The sequence below is a fragment of the Camelus ferus genome, chromosome 36 (genome assembly GCF_009834535.1).
Source record: "Camelus ferus isolate YT-003-E chromosome 36, BCGSAC_Cfer_1.0, whole genome shotgun sequence".
In the NCBI taxonomy this organism is placed as follows: Eukaryota; Metazoa; Chordata; class Mammalia; order Artiodactyla; family Camelidae; genus Camelus; species Camelus ferus.
The window spans coordinates 21,792,134-21,800,235 of record NC_045731.1 but is presented as its reverse complement, the minus strand read 5'-3'; the positions used below and the strand labels follow the sequence as shown (position 1 = coordinate 21,800,235).

Below are 8,102 nucleotides of genomic sequence, written 5' to 3'. Positions count from 1 at the left end.
TGTGGAGGGGTTCCTGCCAAGTCTTGGCAAGAGTCCTTCCAGGCAGAAAAGCAGAGAAAGATACTTCTGGCGAAGGAGACTAGGGATGGTGCTTAGTTGGGGGGATGTGAGGCCTAAAGAAGCAAGGGTGGAGGCTCCAGGGTCATGTTTCAGAAGACTGTTCCCCTTCAGCAGCTAAGAGGCATAAGTAAAAAGGCAGGTGTGGATTCATTAATGATCATGGGGAAAACTGGGAGGAGGAAACTGAGGTCAGGAGATCAACTCCAAAGGCACTTTATTTTAGAGGAACAAAAATAATTCAAAAAGCACTTGGAAATTCTATCTCCCATGAACGAAAAGAACACAAACTATGTTTCACTCCAGCGTTGAATACAGAATAACATACTGCCTACTCTCAGAAATGGATCGAATTTTCTAATTCTTTAGGGATTATTTAGATAATAAGAAAATGAATAAATCTGAAAAATCTCTCTAGAATAGTTGTTACTCCATCCTGTTTTGCAGGGTAGGGGGAGGCTGAATTATTTAATTGGTATTTTAATGAGACTATAAACTTCTAAAAGTTCTACCAATTTCTCCCAAAAGCATACAACTTTTCCTTTCAATGCCCTTTATTTGACTTAACTAGAACAATAACTTTTTTCCAAGGCTTTTTATGTGTGTTAAAATAACAAATGATATTCTGCCCCCAGAATGTTGTTGTTATTATTAATGCTGATAATAGCCCCAATAAAATTATTTACAATTATGACTCATTTTGGAATAACAGGTCATTGGCTTATAGTCCTTTTGAAAATAAGCAGAATAAACGAACATAACTTCTACACCAGGGACTGCAGCTGCACCCTTAATGGAAACTGGTCATGAAACAAAACAAAAGCAAAAATGAAACTCAAATCAGTCACCAGTCCACAAAGCATCGCTAACTGAAGATGCCACAAGATGACCTTTCATTCACCGAGGGAACCAGATGCATTTCCATGTATAATGTATATTTTTAAAAGCAATTATTTTATATATAGAATGTAATTTAGAAAAAAAAAAACTCCCTCTATCTGTAGACTTATAAGCAGGAAGCACAAAGGGGTGCCTTTGCAGACATGAACATGCATGCGTAAATGCAAAGCTTATTGACCAAAATCCTTTCCTGTTTCCTAAGCTTAAAAAAAAAAAAAAACTAATTCAAGGCAGTGGTAGCTGAAAGGGCTCAGATACAAAACGTGCACATCATCAGCCTTCTAGTACATAAAAGTGTGCCATGCATAATAGAAAAGATGACGTTTCCTATGGAAATCAATTTTGAGATGCAACAATTTAAAGGCAACCGAGAGCTCAAAATCAAGTTCAAACAAAGAGCAACAGAGCCCAAGCAAATGTACAGAAATGGACAAAGACATTGGAGAAGGAGGGGTTTTGTGCTCAACCGATACTCCAGATCAGCAAATTCATCCTGTATTCAAACCTGTGATGTGCAATGAGGTCAGTCAAGGAACCAGACAGAAACCATCGGCCAGAAGAAGTAGGAACAACGTCAAAGGCAGGTGTGAGAAGTGGAAGGGGTGCCCCTGTGACCCTTGCTGCCATGAGGCAGGATTCTCTTGCAGGCTTTCTGCACAGGCTTGCAGGCTCACATGACTCTGTTTAGAAGGATATCAGCCAACAGCTGTGCCACACGGGCTACAGCCCAATCTGACTCACATCTAGTAACGCTTCTGAGTTCATCCTTACACGACATGACCAGAAGGATCTGAGAATCAATGGTGGAGACGTACCTGAATGTGTATTCCATTTCATTCCTTGGCAGTAAATCTTCAGGTTAGTACAACATAAATATTGACAAAGATACACACAGACACCCTATTTGAAAGCCTGATTGCATAATTGCATCTAATGGAGAAAAGCGGGCTCCATTTCGGTATGCTAGGTCATTGTTTGGCTTGGTAACCGATGCTTCTGAGACCCAAAACATACCCTAGTATAACCAACAGCACAGAAATCTCCACTGACGACTTGCTCATTTCAAGGTATTCATAAAATAAGCCCAGTTTGCCCATGGGATACAGATGGTTGTCCCTTTCCCATTGTGGGGTGCTCTGTTCTGCTCCCAAAAGTGTGGCACCATTAGTTTCATGACCCAGCTGCCAAACAGATCAAATTATAAGGCAGGATATTATCAGACCAAGGTCATTAAAGTATTACTGATATTTCAAGGTGAAAACATCATCTTCCCAAGAATTTAATTTCTTGTTTTCAGGATAAATTTCCTTTTATTGCTCCCTCCCTACCCCCCAAATATTGTGAAAACTAGTCCTTACTACGTACCTTGGGTTTACCAAAATTGTAACGACTACTACTTTATCTCCTACCTCCTTTTCAGGTGGGCACTTTAGCTTTTAGAAGATACCTTCCCTCATTTGTCTTTTTCCCCCCATTTCTCTCTATTATCCACCGTGGCTTTTCCAGTCTCAAAATCGTCAGAGAAAATAAGTAAAAAAAGAAATACAGGGTATGTGAGCTGGTGATAAGTGCTGTGGGGAAAATAAAGGAGGAAGAGGAATGTGTGGTAGGGAGGAGTGGGGATGGGGCAGTGACCTTTGAATAAGGCAAAGACAGAGGGAAGGGCCGGGCAGAGGAGGGGCAGAGGGAACGGTGATCACAGGCCTGGAGGTCCCTCACGCTGGACAGACAGCATGGAGGCTGGTGTGGGCCAGAGTGCATAGGAAATAAGTGGTGGTTTTGGAGGTGGAGCCTAAGAGACTGCAGTGAGGATGTGGGCATTTTTCCCTCTGAAGGTATTGCGGAGCCATGGAGGTTCACCGAGCAGAGAAGTGATACTCTAACGTTGGATCAAATAGGACCAAGATCCTAATTTAAGCTGAACAAATCAAGGGCCAAAGAAGTGACATGCCGCCTCAAAGTCAGTGCAGAGCTTGAAAGAAACACAGCCTCGTCTCACAGCCCAATGTTCTGCCCCCTCCTGGATGCTGTCCCACAGAGCTGTCTCTAAGGTTATGTTTTTCCCTCACTCAGAGGCTTGTGGGCCAACTGAATGCTTCCCCCTTTTTCAAATGGCAATTTGTCCTGAAAGGAATTCAGAGTTGGCAGTGAAACAAGGCATGAACCTGTAGCCTACAGAGCTGTTGTCCCTGAAAGCAACAGCTGGCGTGTGGTTTACTCATGGAGTTCAGCAGAAGAGACAGAGCAACAACAGACAACTTAGCGTCTGGCTGAGCTTCGGCTGACTGCACTTCACGTTTGGATGGATTTCAAATTTGGACAGTGAGGCGGCTTCACACGAAAGGCAGGTGTATACATCATACATGCCCACACGTCTGTATGCACACACACTTGGACACACACAGATTAAATGATGTGACTTGTAAAGAGCTGTCCCTGCTAGGTTTCCCACTGTCTCTGGTCTCAGCATTAACCTTTCCCTGGCCATGCTCCCAGCTTTGCTACGAGATTTCTTTGCAATGGAATATGCCCTTTGCTTCACAAACTTTCCCCATTTCTTTCAATAACTTTAGGGGAAGAGCAGGGAGCTCTGGGAAGTGGTGGGGATATGGACTCAAGATACCCCTGAATCTGAACCCACACTTCATGACTTATTTGTTATTTAAGTTTATTTACATTCAAAATGCAATTATTGAGGATCTCAGAAGATGATTTACACTCACTGCTATGGCAGAATAGTTGCGGTTAGTAGACCCACCACTGGATCCTCTTATTCAACACGTTCTTCAAATAATTCAGATATTACTGTATCACAAATGCCCATTTCTATTTCTTGATATTGGCTTTGCATTATAATTATCTTCCTTCTTTATTCTCTAAATCTTATGATTTTAAAACATTTGTCTGAAAAGTGGTCCACAGGCTCTTTACTTATGATAAGTTGATAAAGAGATCCTGGAGATCAAAACCACATTTAAATCCTGAGATAAACACAACTCTGTCATATATATGGCTAGGTTTAGTCTGCAAATACTTTAGTAATTTTTGCATCAAACAACAAGGTCCTACTCTATAGCACAGGGAACTACATTCAGTAACTTTTAATAGCCTATAGTGAAAAAGAATATGACAAGGAATATATATATATATATATATATGTATGTATAACTGAATCACTATGCTGTACACCAAGAATTAACACAATATTGTAAACCAACTATACTTTCAACAAAAAACGTTGAAATAAAATTGGGAGATGAAACTTCCATTGCCCAGGCTGCTGTCAGGATGAAACGATTCAAAGCAGGCCAGATATCAGAAACCCCCCTAACAAATCAAAACCCCATGTGGGATCTTCCTTTTCAGCACCACAGGCTAACCGGCAGTGGTCACCTGGAAATAGGGTTGAAGTCACTAAGTCCCTTGGCTTGGGAACGCCGTGGCCACAGGGGTGGGGGTTACTGCAGCACCTACGAGAATGACGGGGACATCCTGCTGCTGAAGCCACTCCCCAGGCCGCAGCCCAGAGCGCTGCAGTCAGGTCTGAGGTCCGGCCGGGAGCGCACAGCTCCACAGCCACTCAGAGCCCTGCGGTGCTGGTGGAGCTGGGACCACGCTCATCCATCACCCTCCCTGGTACCCAGACTCGGGAGTCTCCTGGGGAATTTTTCTCTGCCTCATACTTCATGTCTCAGCCTCCTGTGGAATCTGGTCCATGCCCCAGGGAAGGAGGGCTTTTACCCTCCGGGACCCAAATCCAACACAGTTTGGATACAGGATGAAACTTCATGTTAACTCAACTGGCGCTCCCTTCATGTGCTGAACTGCCCTCCCCTGTCGATGGCATTAGGTCGTATTAGAAGTCCCGACTTGCTTGTCCTTAGCTAAGACTCTGAGCCTCTTGTTCAGTCTTCCTGAGTGGAACCACTCTTCTGTGGCAGAAAAGCTTGGGTTGTCATCTATGCATCATTGTCCTCGGTCTTTTGGGTTTTCTGTTGGGATATGGTTCTTGTGCAGGGATATCAATTTGCACATGAGAAGAACCTGTAGACATTTTAAAAAATACAGACACTGGATACGCCCCCCTCTCCAGTCAAGGCTGGAAGTTTTCTCCCTCTAGCAGGGTTAGACAATCATGTGCTTGGGAATTGACCACACATATTGGCATAATCACAGTAAATTGCCCTTTACTCACTGCTTGCCACGTGGCATTTTCTACTTCATGTTGTCTTTGTACCTTCATTATCACATTTAATCCCTGCAATATAGATTATCACCGTTTCTGTTGAGGACATTCCCACTTGCTAATCTTGAATACAAGTATCTTTGATTCTCTGAATCTATTTCATTCCTGAGTTTCCTGTTCCTGAATTTAAAGAGTGAATTATGGATAAATGTATTTAAGATTCTCCTATTATATGTATCTGACTCATCCTCTAACCAAATCATATCTGGTGAAGAGAGATTTTCTCTTTTAAACATTTGCTTTTTCTTACTATATAGTAGTGCATACCCACGGTGGAAAATGTAGAAAACATATAAAGTAAGAAAATTACAGCCATGCATTATCTAAACACCAAAGGACAATGCTATGACATTTTGGGCATTTAACTATTTTTCTTAATATTTTATCATAAAATTTCCCTAGGGAAGTTGCTTAACCCTGGAATTGTACTAGCCTTTTGTCAAGTACAGAATAACATTCCCAGAAATGACCCAAGTATCAAAATAGTATGTGAGGCTGGGAAGGCCACAGGGCTCTCAGCTTATTCTCTGAGTCCTAAAAAGAATGCTGTTAATTCACTGATGTTATGCATTCGATTCCTGTGAGTCACTCACTCACTCAGCTGGCTCAGACTGAGACCTACTATATACCAGGTGCTGATCCAAGTGCTAGGGAGACCCCAGAGGGAGCCTGGATCACGGCATCACTGTCCTTCTTCATTTGATCCAAAATCCTTCTCAAGAACCCCACATTAATTGCGGGTGTGGAGGCAGGTGAGTTATGGTGAAATTCATTTCATTATGTTCCTTTAGACATTTTTAAATAGCATGAAAGTAGTCGCTAACGTTGATAAGTTTTCTTTTCCCTTCCTATGTATTTTTGAGGATGGGTATAGATTTGGTGCAGCAAGAGTAACTGATAAATCTTTGGTATGTTAGGATTTTATATGAAAAAATAAGAAGGAAACAGGCACCTTATACAAGAAGAAGAGGCATTGAGGAAAACACAAGCCACCCTCAAACTTGGCTATCATTCAGCATTTCCTGGTTTTCAAACAAGGGAAACATAATTCAAAACATATTCCCTAAATATTTCAGCCCATAGTAGAAATACATGGAGGCAAGTTCAGCTCACTGGAACCTACAATATTGTGCTTACTTAAGCGAAGGTATAAACAGACCACAGATACTATAATGCATCCTTTACTTTAAACTAGTTCATGTGAGCAAGTTTCATTTCACATGAATTGCTCAGTATCAATTTAGGAAATATATCCTTCTCCTTGATTGGTTAAAATAGCACACTGATAATCAGATTCAACAAAATTTAGTGTTAAATAATTAACCTATTTCCTTCAGGAAATGCTTTTGAGTAATCTGAGCTAAATATTTCCTCTATCTGATCTATTTCTTTTCACAGAGGAAAATAGTATTATTTGCACATGAGCTACTTTTACTCCTCTGGAAAAATCTGACTGTGAGCTCAGGGTAAGAGTTGTCTACTGCACAGTAGGGAAAAAAAGATTCATTTCACAGCGAAGATCAGAATCTTTTTTTTTTTTTGAGGGGCATGGTGAGCTGGGGGACAAGGGAAATGCCTTTGTTTAGAGACATACCCCAATAATCCATACTGAAGCTGAAAGATGAAGCTCTTGTGAAGAAATGTGGAAGGGCACACTGACACCCAAAGGTGTTCACTCGGCAAAAACAGAAAGAAAGAAAGAAAAAATAATTTAACTGCCCTATAAAGAGAATGGACAGAAACTAGGTAATAATGGAGAGAGAACGAAGGTTAGGGAAGGGAGGAGAAACAATAAAGGGAACTTGGATGCGGTGGGCAGAATAGCAGGTTTCTGGAGCCTACAATGAAGGATGATAAGAAAAAAAGTAAAGTTTTAAAATAGTAACAAAATTTAAAATAATTTAAAAATTAAAAAATGAAGTTAAAAAAATAAATTTTTTATAGTGGCATGGAAGATTTTAAAATGATAGAGGTTTTTTATTTCAAAATTCAAGATGTTTGAGTTTCTCCTCCCTGCTCCAAACATCAGTAAGGCCTGCTTGTGTAATTGGTTTTGGGGGACACACAGAGAGGGGTGAGATCTGTAGTTAGGTTGGCCAGGAGCAGAATGCTGGTGTGGAAGGCAAGACAGAAGAGAGATCAACAGTTTCATGAGAACAGAAACTCAAACCCAGAAATTATCTTAAAAAGCTTAGTGTGGTAGGCAGAAAAATGATTCCCCTCCCAAGATGTCTATTTCCTAATCCCCAGAACATAGGAAGAGGTCAGGTTCCCTGGCAAAGGGGGCCTATGGTTGCAGAAGTGGTTAAGGTTGCTAACCAGCCGACTCTAAGAGAGACGAGCTGGATTATAGAAGTGGGCCCAGTGTAATCACCAGGGTCGTTAAAGGAGGAAGAGGGAGGCAAAAGAGGGGAGAGAGGAGAGGAGATGTGACCACAGAATCAGAGTCAGAGACACACAACCGTGCTGACCTTGAGAGAGAGAAAAGAAGTCACAGGCCAAGAAACGCAGGTAGCCTCTGGGAGCCAGAAAAGTCAAAGATACATGTTCCCCTGATGCCTTCAGAAACAGCCCTGCCAATACTTTGACTTCAGCAGGCTTCTGACTTCAAGAACGCTACAAGGTTAAATTTGTGTTGTTTAGCGGAGACTTTTTCTTTTTTCTTCCTACTACCATGACGTTTGGGGATACTTGTTACAGCAGCAACAGAAAGTGAATACTGTAAGCTCCTTGAAATGTTCAGAAATTACAGATAACCCTGGACTGTCCACTTTGATATGGGATTGGGCATATTTGAAAATCAAAAGGACAGTGTGACCTTTGCTAACATCTGCTTTTCTCATTTTTAGGAAGAGAACAGTAAGTCAAAACCTCTATAGTTATTCTTTTAGACAAGTGT

At 41.4% G+C, this 8,102-nt stretch overlaps 1 long non-coding RNA gene across 1 annotated transcript in view; it reads right to left on the bottom strand.

The window, feature by feature from the left end:
- Positions 1 to 7,466, bottom strand: part of LOC116661755 — a 17,774-nt gene extending 10,308 nt beyond the window's left edge. Inside the window, exons 1-2 of the long non-coding RNA XR_004317683.1 lie at positions 7,457 to 7,466; positions 4,524 to 4,525 (exon numbers count right to left, since the gene is read on the bottom strand). This is a non-coding gene — a long non-coding RNA (uncharacterized LOC116661755). The remainder of the gene's footprint in view (positions 1 to 4,523; positions 4,526 to 7,456) is intronic.
- Between the last annotated feature and the right edge of the window lie 636 nt (positions 7,467 to 8,102).